Below are 23,907 nucleotides of genomic sequence, written 5' to 3' on the forward strand. Positions count from 1 at the left end.
ATCTAAACCTTTGTATTTCTTAAAACACTCTACCATTATTTTAACAAGTCTGTGCTACTAATCAAAACTAGCTACTTCTTCTCATCTTATAAACTATTGCCCATGTCTTCTTGTCCTATCCCTTTTTCATAGGGGATTCACCTCTGTGAGCCAGCCTCTGGATCCCTAAAGTGTGTTAAGGATAAAACTGTTAACTAAGCAGTCAGTGGATTTTAAAGCATTAAGTAGCTTACTAGCTATGTTGCTATGGACATGAGTTTTTAAACTATCTAAAGACATTAACTTAATTCGTAGTACTTTCAATATAAAATTTTGTCTAGTGACCAATTAATTGACATACTTGAGGAATTTAATGATTATGATATTGATGTTCTTATTATAAATGAAACCATTGCAGTTAAATAGAAGTATGTCAATAAATTCTTCATGAAAAAGACTCTAATTTATCTCTATTAAATTCCAATTCATTATATTTGGTCTATCATTCTAACTGGATGAGATTTTTGAGCATCTTGTTTCAATCTTCCAATGTGTTAGCTAGGTCTATCAGATTTGGGGTATATGAAAATTTGAGAATTACATCAGTTATGCTTTCATCCAAATCATGGACAGAAATTTTAAATACTCCCAGGCTAAGGAAAAATTATTATAGTACTCAACTAGAGATCTTTCTCTCAATTGACATCAAGGCATTAATGATTCGTTTTGGGTCCAGCTCTAACTTTACTATAATCTACCCCATATTGCTCTATACCCTCTATAACAATAACTTAAGAGACTTGTAAAATGTTTGCCTGAAGTCTCAGTAAGCTACATCTACCCTAATCCTCTGATCTTCCAGTCTAGTAATTCTATTAAAAAGAAAGGAAATGAAGTTAGTCTATCAGAACTAGATTATTCACACAACTCTGAAGGGCCTTCAGGGTTTTCAGAGTTTCACAGATATTATCACCACTTTATCTAGACTTCTCTCAACAGTCCACTGCCCCTTCACTGACCTGGAAGACCCCAATAACTTTCATTGGCCAGATATTTTAGGAGCCCAAAAATTACCTCTTAACTTGTCCCTGGCATCGATACCTGCTCATGATAGAAACATATTCCTCCCATGTGACTATAGTCATAGTCTCAAATTGAGTCACAATCCACCAAGCATCATCCTTATACACTGTCCTCCTATAAACTATCTCAGACACTATTTAAACTTTCTACATCTCCCTTTCCTCATGTGTAAAATGAAAATAATAGATGTATAATATACCTCACAGTATTTTTAGGCTCATGTGAAAGTGGTTTGTAAACTTTCGAGGTATGTCTTTAACCTGGTCAATGATTTCCAACCAGCATTTGAATCTTTAGTTCTACTCCATTAGCATGTTCTATGAATCTGTGTATCTCCCATAAGAACACATGATCTTGTTTCTGACTTATAGTCAGGGCTCCTTGTGCTATTCTTACACTGGTGTTGATGCAGGCCAGCCCTCTATTTACCAGATTACTTCAGGTCTGCTCCTGAATTACCAGACTTCATAACCATGCCTCAACTGCCTTCTCATACTAGAATTTGCTACATAATCTATAGTCTTCTCACCCTGGAACATCTCTCTGCCCTTTTGGCCCCCTTATCCCATTGGTGAGTTCCTCAAAGCCCTCCATTTTGTGGAAGGACCCAGGTCATATCTTCCATTCATCTCCCAGCTCTGCTTCTGAATCTCCAAACTTCACCACCATGTACTTAAATGGGCACCTTCCCACTCTCTACTTTTTTGAGCTCTCTTTTATGTGTTATCTCCCTTCATTATAATGTAAGCTTCTTGAAAGCAGGAAGATTTAGGTTCAAATCTGACCTCAGATACTCCCTAGCTGTCTGCCCCAAGGCAAGTCACTTAACCCCAGTTGCCTAGCCCATATTACTCTTCTGCCTGGGAACCAATATTTAGTATTAATTCTAAAACAGAAGGCAAGAGTTTTAACAAAAAGAAAGCATGGATTGTATTTTTTTTATCTAGCACTGTGGCTGGAGCATAGTAGGTACTTAATTTAGGCTTGCTGACTGACCAACTTCAGTTCAAGGCTTCAATTGCTATGGTAGGAGTTTGGAAGAATTTGAAGTTTATCCACTGTAATCTGGATTCATCAAATCATTTGAATTTGAATTGAGGCAGACATCACCCTTTCTGATCCATTGAAGTCCAACTATCCCCTCTCTGTTGGGGCCATATTGGACTTCCCCATACTGCCTAGTCTAAAGCACCCTACCTGGATCTGCTAAACCAATGGAGGAATGAATCCTTATCATGTAAATTCTCTTCTCAGGCCTCTATTTTTAGACATGACTCACAAAATAATAGGATCATAGATTTAGAGTTGGAAGGGATATCAAGAGCTATCAACTCTAACTCTGATTTTAGAGTTGAGGAAACTGAAGTCCAGAGAGATTTGGTGATCTTTCAAAATCACAGAGCTACTAAGAAACTGAGGCAGATCTTCTTTACATTATTACTAGTACCCTATTACATCATTCCCCACCTTCACTGAAGGTAGTCTTTCTAATTTTAAACTCCCCATTTCAATGCCAATGTTATTCTCCAAAGCTCTAGAACTGATCAGAACTTATGCCAGTCTATATTATCCTGACTCTGGCAAATATTTCCTCCAATATTATTAGTAATAGCAATTTCTTAATATAGATGGGGCATACCATTTTACTTCTGCCGGACCTCGTCTCTACCAAGTCTCATAATTCATATCTCCTAACCCTCTTTGCTGCCTTTGCCACCAGTTTGGTGGCTATCAGAAGCATTGTTTGAGGGGAATATATTAGTGATTCTCTAGGATATTGACAATATTGGATAATGTCTCTGTGACCAGTCTCAGGTCTATCCTGCTTTCCCAAGACCTTCCTTCCATTTTCCCACTCTCAGGACCATTAGTACTAGTAGTTCCCCAAATAATAGTAAAATCATTATCATCATCTTTGCCATCAATATCATCTCACATTTTATAGTGTTTTAAGGTTATATATAGAAATATATATGTATATATATATATATGTATATATATTACCTCATTTGATCAGGATCTCTTTATTTAAAGCAAAGGTCTTACCTATTCCAAGAGCCCTAATTCTGAAAAACTTTCTCTTAATAAATGATACAAAATTATACATGTCCATGTTACCCTTACATGTCCATCGACACCCTCCTACCTCTCATTTACAAATTTATTCTCATCTTCTAATCTTTAAGTCAACTTTCAACTTGATGGACACATCTGTAGCAAAGTTTTCTTTGTCCATAAATTACAGTATTTAATCAAGGTCAGTTCCTTCTAATTTACTTAAGATGTATACCATAAACCTGTGTTTTTGCTAACAAAAAGGACTGGTGTAACATTTAAAGAGAAGTTGAATCTGACCAAGAAATGGTATTATCTCTTCTTAAAGTCCTTGGAAAATAGTTGAGTCATTAATAGTTTCAGATAGCAATGGGATCACAGTTATGGAAAACATAGGAAGGTCAAAGAGTATAACCTACATCATCTAAATTGACTATAATTGTTTCCCCTAAGCTTTGGTAGGGTCCTGTGACCTCTGGCACAACCATGCATGCCCAGGGAATATAAAAAGGCTCAGAAAGTACTGTCAATGACATATTTGTCATTGATTTTGTGACACAAATTCTTTATCACCAAACCCCTTAGTGATCCCCATGCCCAAGGGTAGACACATCTGGCATACAGCTTTCCTAGGCACCCATACAACAATTGAGTAAAACAATGTGGATTTAGAAGGAAAATCCTCTAAGAACACCAGACAACTAGAGCCCTGCTGCTTTGCCATAAAGAAATCTCACTTAGCACTCCATGCTTCCAATACACACAGCTCTTCAAAGACAATATGATACACCATCACAGAGACACTGCCTTTTTGCTTTTACATGCTGCTGAGAAGGGAGGAGGAGGAGGAAGGGAGAGGGAGAGAAAAAAGAGAGAAAGAGGGAGGGGAAAAAGCAGAGGGAATGAGGAGAGAAAAGGAGGGAGGGAAAAGGGAGAACACAGAGAGTGAGGCGGGGAAAGAGACAAAGAGACAGAGGTGCATAGAGATAGAGAGAATGAAGTCTTCATTATGGATACCAGCAGCTGCTGGTGCCATTCTGACCCATGCCTCAACTGCCTTACCTTTCTAATAGTAAAAATAGCTCTCAAATGATTTCTCAGATGTATTTCAGGAAAGAGAGAGCAAGGTGATGAGCTAGTTGTGCTTTTTCTAGCTGACTTACCTATAAATCTAAGTAGGCCTTTAGTAGTTATATTTACCTTGACTTTGCTGCCATCTCAGAGTAGATACTCTGGTTATTTGCAATAGGGAAGAGCTTTAGAGGAAACTTCCTTCTCTCTGTTTACTTAGTAAGTAGATCCTCCCTTTCTAATGTTGTGACCATGTGTCTCTTGCTCTTAGGCAGAGACCTAAGCTCTGGTTCAAGAAAAACATCTTTTGTGTTATATCCTTAAAGGAAAAAGCCCCCCATCTTTTTTTTTCCACGAAGGAGAGCAGTTTCTGTTTTTCCTTATAGGTCTAAAAGGATTCAGAGGCTATTCCTGTGCTGGTCAAGTGCAGGTTAATGTATGAATTATTTCAACAATATGTCAGAGAAAAGAGAGCACTAGGACTGGAGTCAGGAAGATCTGATCGTAAATCCCACTTTAGACACTGAATAAGTGTATGACCCTGCACAAGTCACTTAATTTCTCTGCACCCTAGTTTCCTTGAATGTAAAATGAACAAGGTAGAATTGGTGGGCTCTAAGGTGACTTCCAGATCTAATCTATGATCCTATGATCCAATATGGGAGCTCTACTAATGCAGATCACAACCTATCTTTAACTATCTTTTTTTTAACTCAGTCACTGCTAGCTTAGTGTGAGCTGTCCATGGTACCACAGCTAGGCAGTATCAGAGGTCATTTGAACACAAGTTTAGAACTTTTCTCAGTGTAACTACAGGATGCTGCTTCCTTGGCAAATTTGCCTGTCTATAATAAGAGGATTAGACTTGGAAACCTCTGTGAAGTCTATTTGATCTCTCATACCCTCTGATTCCACTGTAAGCATCAAGATCTATAGGCCTGAAAACTGCTGTTTGGGCACTGGGCAAATCATTTACCTTCTCTGGGCCTCAGTTTACTTATCTGTAAAATGAAGAGATTGGATTTGATACCTAATTTTCCTTCCCACTTGAAACTGATCATCCTTCAAACTAATCACAACCTAGCCTTTTTCTAGGATCTTGTCTAAGTCCTCTGCCCCTGAGGTTCTAACCTTAACAATAATTAAAGGAAGCAATCCCAGGGGAGAAATAGAACCTGTCATATCTAGCTTGCTCAGCAAAAGTTATTGGAGGCACACCTTCTCCACAAATCACTTCATTTACACAAATGACTCAGTGGTGTTATGTCTGTCATCACCATTTCCCTGAAAGTGTGGATTTTTCTCCCCAATTTCCATGCCCAACAGCAGAGTAACTGTCAGCCATCAAAGAGAGAGGTCTAATATGCCAAATTCCTCACCACATCTTCAGCATTCATAATGATAGCTCACATTTATGGAGCATTCTAACACTTCAGATCAGAGACTCAGTGAGCTGGAAAGAGTACTGGCTTCAGGGTCAGAAGACCACAATCTAAACTCTGTTTCTGCAACTACCTTGTGATGTGACCTTGGACAAGTGCCATCTCTATCCTGGACCTCAGTTTCCTAGTCAATAGAATGAACAATGGATTGAATGACTGCAAGGCCCCTTATGACTCTAAGTCCTATGATAATTTTGCAAATTATTTTTTTACAGCATTCCTGTTGAGGCAGGTAGTACAGGTAGTCTTATGCCCATTTTTCAGAAGAGGAAACTGAAATTCTTTCAGAAAGATAAAGTGACTTGCCCAAAGTAACAAAGACCTTGAACAAGGTTACAAAAGCAGAGCCAGGTTTTCTCAAGCCAATTACCATGACTTTCCCTATACCACACAACTTCTTATTCTGCTCATTTATTTGCTCACTCAGTTCTCACTTATTGAGTATTTGGTATATGCAGAGCACTGTGATAGGCACAGTAAGGGATTATATAAATGAATCTCTTCAGGGAAGCTATGTAGCAGTGGATAGAGAACTAGTCTTATAGTTGGGAGGACATGGATTCAAATCTAGCCTCAGATACTTCCTAGCTGTATGACATTGGGCAAATCACTTAACCCCAACTGCCTAACCCTTCTGTCTTAGAATTCATATTGAGATAAGAGTTGAGCTTTTAAAAAAAAAAAAGATACAGTTTCTTCCATCAAAGAATGTGTAATACAGTGGGAGAGATAAGATACACATATCTTCTCCAAAGTATCTCTGTATGTTTTTCTCCATCTCTGTGTTTCTATTTCTTACTTTCAGTTTCTCTGTATCTCTATTTCTATTCCTCTCTCCTCTCCTTTTCCCATTCTCTTTCTTTCTCCCTCTCTCTCTACATCTTCATCCCCTTTCTTATTCATTTCTCCTTTCCTCTCTCTCTCTCTCTCTCTCTCTCTCTCTCTCTCTCTCTCTCTCTCTCTCTCTCTCTCTTTTTCTGTCCCTATTTCCCTATCCCTTCCTCCTCTCCTCACTCTCATATCAATGATACCTCTGCTTCAAAAAAGCCTCTTTTCAAGCTCATTCATTCAATTCTATTTACCTTCATTTTCACAATCTCGAGCTCTAGATAGCTCTGTGTTTTTGGGCCTGTGTACAGTATGTATTATTCATATATGCTGGTTGTTCTCATACAACTTATGAAAACCAACTAGAGATTAATTCATAAAAAATAAGCTTTTTCTCCTCTCCCTTCACAGGACCAGATCTGTTTCTTTGCCACAATTGTATTGGTTGATTGGGTTTTTGCTCTCCGTCTGCCCCTATTCTGCACAAATATCTTGTCTCTTTAGTATTGCTGCCACATATCCTTTCATGTGCCTGAAATATATACCATTGTGCTCTGACTTTTGTTTTGTGCAGAATTCCTTTCATTCTCTGTCTTCCGCAAGGTCCCTCTTTCTTGGCAGGCGAAGAAGCTTCCGTTTGCAGCTAGGAGACTTTCATTGTACTTTGCACATCCAAGTTTTTGTTCTGTGAGGTGGCTTTTTGTAGTTCGCCTTTGCTAATGTTCCTTCCAGAAAACAGACACAGTGTACCTCATCAGGCTCATTCTACTGCCAGACACAGTAAGCAAGACCAGCAAGAGGACCAAGACTCTAAATCATGCTGAAGAAGAAAAAAGTGAGGTAGTAGTCCCTGCTAAGAATAGGAAAATCATAAGTATTTGATTAATAAAGAGGTTTCCTTCACTGACTTTTAATCACTTTGGCCTCCAGTATATACAGTTCACTTGCCTCCATTCAGCAATTGTAAGATTCTCTCAAACTTCTCTATTGCTGGCCTGCTCCCCAGTCCCAATCTCCCATTCTAGACTAATCACTACTGTCTGGTTCCCATTACTGCCTGGGGAAAAGTAAAGTAGGAAAGAGGGGGATAAATTTCTCCCCTCCCCCATTTCATTCTCCAATCTCATGCCTCATATCTTCCCTCTCTAATCTCAGGAAACCAAAGGCCATTTCTGAACATTTATCAATGTTCAGACATTTCAGTCATGTCTAAATCTTTGGGGGTATTCTTGGCAAAGACACTTGAGCAGTTTGCCTTATACTTCTCCAACTCATTTCACAGATGAAGAAAATGAGGTAAACAGGGTTAAGTTACTTGCTCAGGGTCACACCCCTAGTCAAGGCTGAGGTCAGATTTGAATCCATTGAATTTAATTGAATTAATTCAATTCAGTTGAAGTCTTTCTGACTCTGGACCCCCCACTCTCTAACCACTATGCTACCTGGCTGCCCCCTAACCAAAGGCTATCACAGAAGCTAACTGGTGGAAAGGCAAGAGCCCCACTCCACTCCCAACCACTAAATGTTACTCCTCATCTCTGTTTTTTAAGAATCATCAGGGCAGGATAATTCCAGAAAGAGCTGGAAACACCTACATGAACTGATGCAGAGTGAAGTAAGCAGAACCAAGAAAACACTGTACACAGTAACAGCAATATTGTAGACTGGTCAAATGTGGTGGATTTAGCTACTAACAGCAGTACAATGATCCAGAATTGTTCTGAGGGACTTATGAAAAAGAATGTTATCCACCTCCTGAGAAAGAACTGTTGGAGTAGGAATGCAAATGAAAGCATATGATTTATCAATTGATTATTTGGATATATGTTTGGGGGTTTGGAATTTATAAGATTCACAAAAATGAATAATATGGAAATATGTTTTGCATGATAATACATGTATAACCCAGACTGAATTGTTTACCAGCTCCAGGATGGGGGAGAGGAGAAAGGGGGGAGACAATTTGGATAATATAACTTCATAAAATGTGGAAATTTATCAAAATAAAATAAAATAAAATTTTAAAGGGAATCATTTGGACAGCTAGGTGGCTCAGTAGGTAGAAAGTCAGGCCTGGAGTCAGGAGAATCTGGGTTCATATCTGGCCTCAGGGACTTCCCAGCTGTGTGATCCTGGGCAAGTCACTTAACTCCAGTTGCCTAGCCCTTACTACTCTTCTGCCTTGGAACCAATATTTAGTATCCATTTTAAGACAGAAAGTAAAGATTTAAAAAAAAATTAAGAATCATTTGGAACATTAAGGGCAGCCTTGGTGAGTACCCTACTTTATGGAGTGAATAGGAAGGAAAAGGAGAAAATACATGTAGTGAAAAGAGCACTAACACTAGAGAAAGAGGATCTGGATTCAAATGCTGTATCTGGTATTCATGACCAATGTAACTTTGGACAAGTTACTTAATCTCACTTTCCTCAAATATAAAATGATGAGGTGAGATTCTAATGACCTCTGAAATCCTTTCTGGCTTGAGATCTATATTCCAACATAGTACACTATGATTGTGCAGTTAGATGGCATAGTGCAGAATGCTAAATTTGTAGTCAAGAAGGCCCAATTTCTATCTCTTATGTAACCCTGGGCAAAATCACTTAGCCATCTCTCAGCCTCAGTTTCTCCTTCTAGAAAATGTGGATAATTATAGCACTTCACAGAGTTGTTGTAGGGATTAAATGCAATGTCATTTATTGCATTATTGCACTACCTATACACTAGCAATTATTATTGTTGTTATAATTATTCCTGTTATTCCTTCCTATCATTATTCTGGGTAGATCTCACCACTACCTCCTCTACACACTCTTCCAAAAAGAATAAGCAAAAGAACTAAGGATTCATGCCTTGCCTACCATGAGATTTCTTTAGGCAAGAGTGAAGTATAACAGAACAAATATTGGCTCTATAAAAAAAGATCTGGGTTCAATTCCTGCCACTGACACTTACTAGTTGGGAGACCTTGGGTGAATCACTAAACTTTCTAGAAAGAGCCTCAAATTTCCATATCTATCAAATGACCAGTTTGGATTAGTTGGCCTTGAGTCTCCTAGTTTTAGATCTATGATTGTATGAACAGATAAATACAATCTTTCTTAAAGAGTGATACAATCATAACAATGAAAAAATGATACAGTTCCAGAAGCACATGCTTCCCTTGGATATCCTCTACTTTTAAACTCATTTACCCTAGAATTTTAATGCTAAACTACAAATGGTACTTTTTTTTCTAGCACAGAGGAGGTTGTCTCACATACACACATAGGGATAAGTTCTATTTTTCTTCTCAGTCAGGTCATGTCAAGAATAGCCTCTATCACTTTTTCTCTCTTTTTCTCTTTTTAGACATGGGCCGCCTTGCTGAGAAGCTGAATTTGTACTGAGCATGCTCATTAGAGTGAAAGCCTATCTAACTAATTTCTTTGATAAAAGTGAGTCCTCCTGGGTATCTTTCTGTTTCCTTCCTTCTTCAGGAACTGAATTCCAGTGTACATTTCCTTAAGGTATTCTTTATCAATTCTCTGGTTCTCTATCAATATTCATTGAAAACTGACTTTGGGGGAGCTTTTCTTTCTTTCTATTCTTTCTCTCTTTTTTTTTTTAGTTCTCTTGACTTTATTCTCCACTCTTTGACTAATTACAGTTTATTAGTTGTTATGGTAACTCTGGATTGCTCTCAGTACCTCTTTCCCGTGATGAGGCTGCAAATGAAGATGTTGGAAAAATAAAGACAGGTTTTCCTCTCCCTGAGCCCCTTCCCCAATCTGTCCTGCTACTTCCTCCTTCCCCTTGCTCTTCCTTCTACCAAGAAAAATTCAACACAAGACACATTAAATGAAAAACCCAATGCAGCAAAAGGCTACATACATTGTTTGGCCAAAGCTGTAGTGAGCTGCTCCTGAACAGATAAAATCAAGGCTGGCCTGCCTCCTAGCAGAAACAGTCATGATGTTTATTTAGAGCCTTGAGATGCTTACTGCCTTTGGGGGCAATTGCTGTGTTTTTGAATAACAATGAATATCCCCATTCCAGATGTTCAAAAGAAGACAGGTGATTAGGACAGCAATAAGGCCACCATTCAGCTGCAATGCTTCTTTACCTTGACTCTCTGATCTTCTTTTCTTAGAGTCCTGTTAGGGAATCTGTATCCTCAAAGGAACAGGAAAATAAATCATCCATCAGAATTCTCTCATCAAAGATTCTTTCAGTGCTATACCATTTGGCCAAAAATTAAGCCTCTGCCCACTCACTTCATATCTAGGATCTCTAAACTTTTCTAACTCCTTCTCACCATCTTCCCCACTCCCCACTTTCCCTTTGGGAATAAGCTAAATTTCTATATGTCTCCCTAACAAGTTATCGTTCTGTCACATTTTCTCTGACGTCTGTCACCTTGGTATCTAGGCACTCAGACAAATTCATGAGGCTAAAAACAAACACTTATGTGGGAAGGGGGAAAAAAACTCTTCTCTTACACTCTCTCATCTCCATAGGGACGGAGTAGCACAAAGAGTCTGTAACTCTCCAAGGTCACTCTATATAAAGAGGATATAACAGAGCCAAGAAAAGACCATGAAACTCCTAACTTGCAGCCCTTGGAAATAGGCAGGCATAACTTCCAGAGTCATATCACCTCTGGGATATGACTCTATCCTCTCTGGATCCAATTGTTTTGTTCTGTTTTGTTTTGTTTTTTTAGAAACTGCCAGAGGGTTTCTCGCAGTTTTTATGTATATCTACTCAAGAATCTCAGCAAGGAAACCAAACGGACTTTCCTTCTCTTCCAATTTATGGTGGCTCCTCCCCACTCATCTTCCAATTCATTAATAAGGCAATAATATCTCAGGCTTAGTACTTTTTCCCATTCTATATATGTGACTTGAGAGGCCACATGATATAGGAGAGAAGACACTAAATGTGTCATGAAGACCTGTATTCAAATCCCACTGTAGATACTTGCCAGTTGTATAATCTTGTTCAATTCACTTAACCTCTGTGTGCCTCAATTTTCTCATATATAATTCATCGAGATTTGGACTTAATGGCCTCCAAGTTCCCTTCCAGCTCTAAATTTATGATTCTAATCTAACTGCATTGGTTTGAGGAATCACAGTATGGAAACTCCCTCTATTGATGTCTCTCAGCAACTCTCCTGCTACTGGTAATATTATAGACTTGCCTGAGGCACCGAAAGATTAAATGATATACCCAGGGTCACATATACTCATAATATGAATCAGATATGTGACTTGAAATCTGGTCTTCATGATTCCTGAAATTTCCTGTACTACCACACTGCTTCTTATTCATTTAAACAATGACAGTAATATTCAGTATACAAATACTTCATCTCTCAACGATCGCTCCATATTCCTATTAGATTGGTGATATGAAATAACAATCTTCTTTTTTGTTGTTGATGTTGTTCAATCCTGTCCAACTCTTTGTGGGACATAATCCATTCTTTTGTCTTTTCAATGCTTCCCCTCCTGTGTCATGATGTATCCCAATAAAACACATTAACTGAGATGCTGGAAGCATGGTACCCAGAGTTTTCTTAATTGGTAAGACATAAGGAGCTATATAAAAGGGAGCTAGGGACGCCCACTGGCACATGCAACATGGCAACATTATTTACTCTGAACTCCTTAATGTTTTCAATAGGTACCAAGGACACAATGAGTTCAAGACTTATCAAAGAGCTGGTCCTGTCCAGGGAATTTCATCCCCTGTTAAGAAGATAGGAAAAGGAAAAGAGACTCCCCTTAGAGTAGTGATGACAAACCTATGGTACACATGCCAAAGAGGACACACAGAGCATTCTCTGTGGGTATGCACACTGTCACCTGCTAAATTTTGTTACTAGAAAGTCAGAGGGACTCAGGTGGAACTGCTCCCTGCCTCTTCTCCACTGTGCCTGAAAACATTTTTTCATATCACCCACCCCTATGCCCAACAACCCAATGGGATTGCTTATTCCCTCTCCCTCTCTACCTAGGCTGAGGACTTTCCTCACTTTACCCACCCCTCTATCCAGTATCCCAATGGGAAATAATTTCTTCCTCCCCTGTGTGGGGTAAGAGAGGGTGGGGTGGGACATGGCAAAAGGTCTGGGGGGGGACAGTGGGCAGTCTAAAAGGTTCACCATCACTGCCCTAGGGCATACTCGCTATATCCTATAGAAAATAGAAGAGCCTAGGATCATGGCAGCATAGGTTTTGAATGGGAAATGATATTCGAGGTCATTAAGTACAACAACCTCATTTTACAGATAAGAAAAATGAAGAGCAAAGAGGTTAAATGGCTTATTCAGAATCACATAGCTCGAGTCTAAGGTGAGATCTGAAACCAGGTCTTCCTGATTCCAGTGTTCTGTCCAATAAACAATGCTGCCTCCAGTATATATCTGTAGTGGAAAAGAAGATTCTGCCCTCCAATAATCCCAAATAAATGCCAAAATTAGATCTGTCAAGGCCTCTGCTTCATAACTAAGACAGATGATAAACTTGGGGTGTTATTAAAAGCACACTTCTCACCAACATCATCATTCATTTTTTCTGAAGTCTAAATTTAACACTTAGAATCAATAGCTTGATAGGGTCCTGGCTACTTATCTTGCAAAACTAAAGTTTCTACATCAACACTGTACTTTGGAGACTTTCTTAGATAACATGTTACAGGATTCTTTTACAAGTAGAAATCATAATGAAACTCACTAGCAATGTATCTTGACTGAAGCAAATTTGACACTTATTATGGCTCAACACTCTAGCAAGTGATGCTGTATAACTATGTTTTATAGAAATTAAGGGAATAGCTTATTAATGCTGTCCATAGCAACAGAGAGAACTCTAGACAGTAAGGCCAGCAGAAAATAGGAAATGAATACTTCATATCTACAAATCATTTCAGAAGTACCACTCCCTGCTCAGCATGTAAACATTTATAGTCAGCCCAACTGTCCCTATCAGCAAGGGAACCCATAATGGGAACTTTCCTGATGAGGAGTCTATCTGCTCTTCATGAAGGAGTGAGAAAGAAATGAAGGTGTTGGGAAAGATCCTGAAGAAACAAAGGCAAGGCACTCGTCAATACTCTGAACAGAAATTCAAGGCCTGCCTGAGAGAGACTAATGCCCTTCAGAGTAAGTTAAAGGCTTCCTGAATCTTTCAAAAGAACTAGAGTTCCTTAAACATCAAAACAACAGCAAGAAGTATTCTTGCTAAATCTAAGTGCTAGTGTGAAGTCGCTGGGCAGCCAGAGAATTATAAGCAGAACAAGGTCAAAGAGAAAACATTATCAAGCTTTCTGATAGTTATGACTTTATGAAAGTACCACTGACTTCCCTATTGGCTCAGTCTTAGCCACCTCATCATAATAGAGAACAGCAGTTACTAATGTAGGCAGCGGAACACACTTTAAAACCAGATATTTCTTGCTGTTTTATGGAGGCAGAGTTTAGAAATTTTCAAGAAGGGCCTCTCTGTGACAGTATGCCATTCAAAATCCATCTGAAGAAAAATTAGTAAGTATCAACTCTCATGGAAAGTTTTTTCTCTGGATAAACCTTAATTATATTACCAATCAGTATGCTGCCCTGGGTTGCTCAGTACTTAGGACTAAACACCCATCTATATGCCTAGAAAAGCAAATACTAAGTACTTGTGTCCTCAGAAGTCTGTCACTGCAAATTTCAGGTAATGCTGTTCCACCTCAACTGAAACCCTAGTGCTAAGACCTGACTTATTCAACTTTTTAATCTAAACAATTCAATAGGCAGTGAAAAATACCTGTCCTTGAGGAACCAACATGAGGAGAGTCTGACATGTTTTAGTTAAATATAATATAAGGTTGTGGGTGATGGAAACAAAGAAAAGATCCAAAGAGCTCTAAGAAAATCTAGGGAAGGAGAGCTTTCAGCTAGGTTAGTGATGGGCAAAGTTTTTAAAGAGGGGGCCAAAGGAAAGGAAATGCTCATCTGTCAGTCCATTTCTACGGCAATTCTTTTGAAGTTTCATCGTATTGTATCCTACTCATTGTATTCATCAGATTAGGAATAATGTCGCACAGCCAGATAGAACATTTCAGGGGGCCACATCTGACCCACAGGCTGTAGTTTGCCCATCACTGAGCTAGGGGATTGCAGGAGGCTTCATAGAAGAGACTTCATACCTAACCTGGGTCTGGAAAAACAAAAGCATTCTGGGAAGGAAAGTCTTCTGAAAGAAGAGATGAAGATGGAATACAGACCTGGTATGGGGCTTAGTTTATATAAATGCACAAAGTTGGTATACTGAATTAAAAGAATATGTGATGGGGCAGATTGGATGAAAGATAGAAAATGAGAATGGGCAAAAAAGTGAAATAAGGCTATAAAGGAAGGTTCAAATCATGGAACTTGATGGTAGTTAAATACTAGGCTAAGGAATTCTTGTTATAACTTATCATAGGCAACCAAGCCTTTGCTTATGAGAACTTTAAGCATGTGCCGAATATGATAAGAGCTGTGCATTAGGAAGATTGCTTATCTAGGTACTCTAGGTTCTCTAGGTAAGAGAAGGGAGAGCCTGCATGGAGTTCAATTAAAAGGATATTTTATAATGCAGGTGTATAGAAATGAGTAACTGAATTACAGCCATGGTCATATGTATGGATATAAGGGCATAGATGTAAGAGACACCAAGGATTAGAAATAACAAGATGTAGAAACTAAACATGAAGAATGAGATAGGGAAGAGTCAAAGATGCTTCCAATGCTTCAAAAATTGGAGGCTAGGGAGATGGAGATGCCATTAAAATCAAAAGAAAAGTTGAAAGGGTGGGGAGGATTGGTGGAGAGAGTTCAGTTTTAAGAGCAACTTAAGCCTTCAAGGCATTGAGTTTGAATGATTAATGGGACATCCAGGCATAAATGTCTAGTAGATGCTTAGGCATGAGGTGGTAAATATCAGTGGAAGAATTAAGATGGAATATACAGATTTAAAAGTCATCTGCAAAGAAATGATTATTAATTATTATATACAATAATATATAATATACATAATTATCAAGGTTTAGAAGAGCTCTGGACCGGAAATCAGGAAGAGCTGTTCAAATCCAACATTGATATGGCCTTAAACAAATCATTTAACCTCTGTTTGCCTCAATTTCCTGATCTATAAAAAAAGGGATTATAATAGCACTCATCTCACAGGGTTGTTTTGAGAATAAAATAAATTAATATTTGTAAAGTACTTCGTAAAAGTTAAAGTGCTATGTAAATGCTAGGTAGTACTGTTACTACAACAACTACAACTACTAGAATATATAAAATAGAAGGTCTAGGATAGGGCTTTGGGGCATATTACTACAAATAGAATCTGCCACACTTAATGAATGTTTTCTGGCTTTGAATTACCTGTCATATGTGGAATCCTAAATTGATCTGAGCCTTGAATTGGAAGGGTAGGGATTAAGACAAACTACCTGAGAAATATGAACAATTCACAGGCTCTAATTATGCCACCTGTCCAAACTTTGATGGAGGAACTATATTGTAATTCCAGAAAGCGGTTACCACATTATCCTGAATATATTACATGCTACATGCCCAAGATAGCAATGGCCTTTACTATGTATTTCTAACCTACCTTTCCCAGCTTTCTCTCACACTGCTTCCTCACTCCATCTCTATGTTAAAAGTTAAACTGGACAACTCATTATCCCCAGCATGTGTCGCCTACTTTTCCACTTGGTCTGGAATTGATTCTGTTGTTGAAAAAACTTCAAGTGGTTGTAAGTCATGTCAAAATACCAAATTTAATCTGCCAAAATCATCAACTTTCCAATAGGAAGTTACCAAGAACCTTTGAACAAAAGGCCATATTGATTTACAGAACCATTTTAGGAAAAGTGGATTGTGATAAACTCAAAATGGCTTAAAATCCCCCAAGTTCTCTATCAGTCTCTGCTGCAACAATTATAGCTCTGCACTAATTATTTGCAACACATGGACTGCCAAGCATTATTACTTCTAACAATCAATCTGTATTTATCTCAGTTGAGTTAAAGGGATTCCTGGACAGGACATTAGTTGAGCTGTCAACAACACCATCAAGCAAATGGTTAGGTAGAAAAGATGGTGTAGACTACTTAAGATGCCTTGAAATGAACTCTTATAGGATATCAGTTAACAGGATTTGTCAAGTTTTTATTGATTGATATGTTCAACAACAGAACTAGTTCTTGTTGAATTACTAAATGGGGTGATATCTCAAGACATACCTCACCCATCTCCATCTAGATCTATTGGAGGACTTACAAGACAAACAAAAATGAATCCTGGATAATATTCGTATTTATGCTGAATCTCCACTCAGTTTTACTGAAGTAAGCAGTCTTTTTTTAGACAAACAGTGGATCTGGATTAAAGCTGGCCCCTGTCTTTATTCTTTAGATCATGGAGTTTGAGTCTTACTTTCAAGGAGAAGATGGACAATTCTTCCAAGGTAAAATGACAATAGCAAAAGCATTCCTAAAGCCAACTAATACTGATCATTTAGCAAATTCTAGAGTCATAAAATCATGGAAACATTTTTTTTCTAGACACAACTCTTCTGAAGTAGTCATTTAGTATTTTTAGATCCACTAGTCTAGAATGGGACAACATATTACAAAAAGGGACTTAACAAGGAGCAGCTAAGTAGTACAGTGGATAGAGCACCAGGCCTGTAGGTGGGAGGACCTAGGTTCAACCCTAACCCTACTGCCTGGCCTTTTCCACTCTTCTACCTTGGGACCAATATGCAATCTTGATTGTAAGACTGAAGGTAAGGGTTTAAAAAAAGAAGGGAGGGGTATTTAATCCCTTGCTGATTTTAAGATTATTAGCAAAGTAGGGAGATTACAAAACATATTACCACTCTTAAAATTCTGCAGGACCAAAGAGACATGACTAAATCCTCAGGCCCCTGTTTAAAGTCTCCTTCATTTCCTCAGGATTAACTGGGAGCAGGGAAAACTTAGATCTAACACACATTACTGGATACTGTCCACAAATGGCCCACTGTGATTATGGCTCGAATAATGAGGTTGTTTATTTTCTAACAAATATGCCAGAACTTATAAACTCAGATAAATATGGTCATCTATGGAGGCTTAGACACTTTTCTCAGCAATGATACCATTAGTCAGACAATTTTTGGACTTTTTCTTTTGGAATAGCTTATGGAGCCTGTAGCAAATTGTTCTGAATATTTCCAGTAATAGCATTTTTTTCTCTTTTGAGGGTGGATTTAATTCTTTTTTAAACTGCCAAAGGTCATTTAGTCAGATGTGGGGATAAAGCAAATCATCAAACTGAGTAATTCAGCTTGTGGTTTTTGGTGGATTCTTTTTCTTTTTTCTTTTAGTGATTATATTTTCTTAAGCTTTTAGTAAAAAGAATCTGAAGGACAGTTTCATGAGGGGCATTCCAGAAAATATTTTAATCAATGTCAAAATCACTGATGTTAATATGTAACCTAATGTGATCATAGATTTAGAGCTCAAAAAGACCCTAGAGATCACCTAGTCCAAACCTTTCAGTTTACGAATGAGTAAACTGAAGCTTAGAGAGGTTAGATGGTTTGCCCAAGGTCACACAGGTTGTAAGTAGCATAACTGGAATTTGAACCCCACTCTTACAACTATAAATCCTGTGCTTTTCTAATAATAACACTCATTTGGGCGTATAATTTATAGCATATTTGTTAGAGGGAAAAAATTTTATAATCACCTCTCAGATATAATTTTATGAAAAGGTAAGGTAATATTATTATCTGTTTTGTTTCATTATCATAATTATGATTTTGGGGGAAAATCTCCCTACTTTTTATCAATTATTATTCTTATTTTCCTTTATATGTATCTAATCTACAGGATACATGGTCTGAGATGTGGTCTCTTGGCCAGATTTCCCCCCAGAGAGAATTACACTACATAGTCCTGTAATAAATATAACTTGAATGGATATTACCCTTTTCCTTTCAGGACAGATATTTTTAGTCTTGCTTTTACAGAGCTGGAGGAACCATGACACAAACATTAACTTGCCCAAAGTCATAGCACAGGTCATAGACAAAATTAAGACTGAGAACCAAATCCCAGACAAGATGTCATCAATCAAATCATGCTACTAGCACCAGTTTCCCCTGATTCCTATGTACTCCCATCTCTGAAAACTACTACTGATTTACTGTTCCTGCAGACCATTCTTTAATTTACTGAGGACCTAATATGTAGAAAGTATTGTGTAAGTACTATGAAATGTGTAAGGTTATGTCTCCTACTCTCAAGGAACTTGTATTCTAGTAGAAAACATAAGACATGAGCACAGAGACCCAGGATGAGGCATAATGTAATCTATGGGTAGCATAAAAAGCTACAGGAGTGCAGAGGAAGGAAAGATTATTTCTAGTGTCAATGATCCATGATACCTTCATGGAGGAAGTGTCATTTGAGGTGGGCCTCTATGATGGAGTAAGATTTTCATAGTCAAAAGTGAGAAATAGAATGTTTTAAACAGATAGTAGGCTTAGGAAAAGCATAAACAAAATTGAAAATATAAGAAAGGACAAGATATTGGAAACAAAATGATCCTTCCAGTAGAGTTCTGGATTTGGAGTCAAGAAGACATAGGTTAACCAGCTGACTCAGATTTTTCCTATATAACTTTGTGGATAATACTTTTTCTAGGACTCAGGTTCCTCATTTGTAAAATCAAGATAATAATAGCACCCACCTCACAAGGTTGTTGGGAAGTTCAAATGAGAAAACATTTAAGTACTTTGCAAAGTTTAAAGGGATGTAGCAATGTGAGCTACTTTTTTTAAACATCATTACATGTTTTGGGATAGTGAATGGTCCAGTTTGACTAAAAGCATGAGAGAGGTAAAGCAGAACAAACAGTTGGGAACTAGACTGTAGAATACTGTGAATGGCACACCCAGGAATTTGTGCTTTATTTGGTAGTCAGAGGTTAGTCATGCTATCTCTGGGGGAGGAGATTAGGGCAGGAAGTATAGAGAGAGAAGAAGAAGGAAGCAGCTTCTGGGTTCTAGATAGGGATAAAGCTTCCCTTGATATTTTGTTAGCAAGGCATTTTGGGATCTGTGGGGATGAAAGGTGCTGGAGAAAATGTAATAACGCTAATAAATATTCTATGATTTCCCTGGAACATGTCCTCGAGTGAACTACAAGACAGCTCTTAATGTTACGATTAGAGATATGGGAAACTCAGCAGTTTGGGGTCTCAGGGGTGCCGTGAAACCTTGCTTTGTTTGTTTCTATTCCTCAGGGATTGGCATCTTCTGAGCCTCACATAGTTTCTTCCTCAAACCATAACTTAGCACTGGCTCCCAGGAGCAGCTGGAAAGGGCAGAGTCAAAAGCTGTTCAAGGCAACAATACAGAGAGTATAATATATTATTTAGCATTTCCCCAAGGAAGCAAAATATAGTCTTGCTTTCCTGGGGAAACCATGAATGGGTTAATCCAAAATGTCAATATGTTTGGGATTCCAGATTGCCATCCTCTATGCTATTTGTCTATTAGTGTGACCTGTGAACTATCAAGTTCATATCTTAGGACAGGCTGCCAGAGAGGAAGCAGTTGAAGAATTTAAGATCCTAACAAAATCAAATTTTGTTCTGTAGCCTTGTTTTTAGTAATTCTATGACGTTGGCCAAGTCACATGATCTTTTGCTGCCTCACTTTTCTCATCTGAAAAATGAGTATCTGGACTAGATCCAGTGTCCTTACCTGAAGTCCATGAACTTGCTTTAAAAAAACTGAATTCTAGGGGGCAGCTGGGTAGCTCAGTGGATTGAGAGCCAAACCTAGAGACAGGAGGTCCTAGGTTCAAATCCGGCCTCAGACACTTCCCAGCTGTGTGACCCTGGGCAAGTCACTTGACCCCCATTGCCTACCCTTACCAATCTTCCACCTATAAGTCAATACACAAAAGGTAAGGGTTTAAAATTTTTAAAAAAACTGAATTCTTTGAAAAGTGTATTTCAATAAATTCCTTTATAATTCAACATATTCTAATTTAAGCATTTAAAAATGTTATTCTGAGAATAGGCCTGTTGGCTTTATGAGAATGCAAAGGGCTTTGTAACATACACATAGGTTAGGGACCTTTGAACTAGATAATCTCAAAGGTTATTTATAGTTCTAACATTCTAGCATTACGTGGCATTGCACTATTGTTTGTTGCCTCGTTAGAGAACACATGGACTCACCAGGACCATTTCTTTACCTCGAAATTAATTGAAAGAGCCCCAGATTTCAGAAAGAAAGGAAATCAAAGCCTATCCATTCCTTGGGATCACAAAAGCAATAAAGGACATATGCCCAACCATTTGGAGAAAAATATTACTAAAGAATTCTACCCTCTGGAGTTGTAATGAGATTCCTTCCTTGTTCCCAGACCTTCCTGTCTTGTTCCCAGCTATGTTTCTATTTAACATTTGTCTATCTTTTAGTCCCTGGACAGAGGGATGAAAATTTATATCTTCATGCTTCAAGAGATCAATGATTTCAGTAGTGTGTAAATTCTTTTAAAGTGTACAACTCCTCTTACGTTTTAGCAAATAATTTTCATAAAATTCTGTGGCAAAAATCAAATTACTAACCAGAAGCCAATCTTCTGGTGATGTCTCTTTCCAAATTTAGCTAGCCTGGATCTTAGAAGCACAATCCATTTCTGGGGCCATACTCAAACCAGTAGGATTAGACAAAATATATGTTCCAGGGATGTAAACTTTAAGTGTTTACCAATCATTACTAGCCACAGACATGGTGGTGAAAGATATCTACTGAGGCTTAGCACAAGAAATGAGTATCAAGGGCTCCATTCATTTTTAATAGAATAGAAACAGCTATTTAAACTAGCTTTTCTTTGTTTTTGGTGTTGGCATATGCTTCAGAGTCTTGCCTGATATTTGAACCAAAACAAATAGTCGTTATGGTGCTGAGAAGTTTGTAATGAATGGCTCAGTTTTGGTGGTCTAGTATTTCTCTTTCCCACTCCCACATAGTGGTGGTGGTTTTGGCATGGGTCCATGTTACCCATACTCTCTAAGGAGGATAGTAAGCAGCAGCTCAGTGAGTTGTTGCTCAGACAATGTCATTTCAATAGCAAAATGGTATGTCATATAGTATGTCTTGTTTCCTTAAGGGAGATGTGTGGTCTCTCTTCATATCCTTGATACTTGGGAGTCAAGAGACAGCATATCCAAGAGGGCACCTGAAGGGTGCTGACATCTCATACAGATTTGGTCCCAGAAACCCAAATTCTTCATGAGTTTGCATTTGTAGGGTATTTTGTAACTTCAAACAGGTTTTTGTATATACTGACTTCTCACGTTATCATAGATAATCTGTTTGAGACAAAGAAAGGGCAATCCAATGACTTCACAAAGACCATAAAAAAGTGATAAAACTAAGACTCAGATCTTTTGATTCTAACTCCTACTTGACTTTTTAAAAGCCCTTTACAGATTAGCCCCAACTTTCATTTCAAAACTCATTATACTATTTTCTCTTCCTATATTCTAAGATCTAACAAACTGTGTGTTCCTCATGCACAATAACTCATTTTTTTTAAACCCTTAACTTCTGCTGTGTATTGACTTATAGGTGGAAGATTGGTAAGGGTAGGCAATGGGGGTCAAGTGACTTGCCCAGGGTCACACAGCTGGGAAGTGTCTGAGGCCGGATTTGAACCTAGGACCTCCTGTCTCTAGGCCTGGCTCTCAATCCACTGAGCTACCCAGCTGCCCCCACAATAACCCATTTTTTGTCTATGAGCATTTGCAGAGGCCATCCAACTGCCTGAAATGAACTCCCTCCCTTGCTCCACTTCACAAAATCATTAACTTCCTTCAAGACATAGTTCAAACAGCATCATCTACATGAAGTCTTTCCTCATCCCTTTAATTGCTAATCCTCTCCTATTAACTACCTTGTATTAAAATAACATTTATTTTCCATTTATTCTACAAATTCATATATATATTTTGTCTTGTGATAGAAAGTAATCATCTCGAGAGCAAGGATTGTTTGATTTTTATGTCCTATACAACCAAAACTTGACATTCAGTAACTGTTTAATAAATGCTTGTCATCTGAAAGGTTGATTCTTTCATCTACAACCCAGATGTAGTAGAAGGAGTTACAGGTTCCTCTCCCATGGGGAACGAGGCACTGTTCAGGACTGGTCTTTTGAGTAGGTAGATGGATGCCTACAAATATAATGAGTATTATTGGCAAGAAGCTTATATATAAAAACATTTCCTTTTCCTGAACATTTACTCATTCAAACCTTTATTCAACAAGCCTTTATTAAACACCTGCTATTTCCAAAGCATTATTGTAGGCATCAAAATGCTGGATGAAATATTATAGGTATCTGCAATTCCACCAATATTGATTTATTCCTTGGGTCATAAGAGCATTTCAGCCTTTGAGCATCCCTGATTTCTAAACTCTGGATGGAGCTATGACCTTGCTGATGTGTGTACTTCCTTCCATGGAATAATCAAATATCCCTACTAAAATGAAAATACAACTAGCAAGAGTAATATGCTTAGTCATATGATCTAAAAAAGCCAAGCAAACAAAATACAAACTCAAAAAAAATTTTAGGGATTTGATGACAACCTGAAATAATTAGGATCAGGAAAAACACTGGGATACCACTAGTAGATTTATTTCCCAAGGTCATCAGAGAAAAAAACAATATGGTGTTCTGAAATATTTATGCAATTTTCTTTGTGGTAGCAAAGAATTAGAAATTGAAGGAATGCCTATCATATGAGGCATGGCTGAAAAAGTTGTGGCATATATTTGTGATGGAATACTACTGTGCCATAAGAAACAAACAGACTGATTTTTAAAAAAATGTGGAAAGATCAACATGAAGGTGAAATAAGCAGAACCAAGAGAATATTATATACAGCAACAAAAATGTTATTTGAAGAATGATTTGTGTATGTCCGCCTTCAGAGAAAGAACTGTTGGAGTTGCAATGTAGATCAAAGCATACTATTTTTCACTTTAATTTATTTGAATTTTTATATAGGAGTTTTAATTTCGTATGAATATTTTCTTACAATAATAAACAATATGGAAACAGGTTTTTCATGATAATACATGTATAACTGAGGTCAAATTGCTTACCATCTCTGGGAAGAAGAAGGGAAGGGAGGGAGGGAAACAATTTAGATATTATAACTTCAGAAAATTTATGTGGAAAATTATGATGTGTGAGTGGTAAAATAAAATGTCTTTCTAAAAAAGAACTGATATAATACAAACAGAGAAGTACTTAATTTTATAAATACATATATCTTTTTATTAAACGATGCTTTCTTTTGTACAGGGAGGAAAGAGAGAGTGAGAAACACCTGGGAATTTT

The sequence above is a fragment of the Gracilinanus agilis genome, chromosome 3 (assembly GCF_016433145.1).
Source record: "Gracilinanus agilis isolate LMUSP501 chromosome 3, AgileGrace, whole genome shotgun sequence".
Lineage (NCBI taxonomy): Eukaryota > Metazoa > Chordata > Mammalia > Didelphimorphia > Didelphidae > Gracilinanus > Gracilinanus agilis.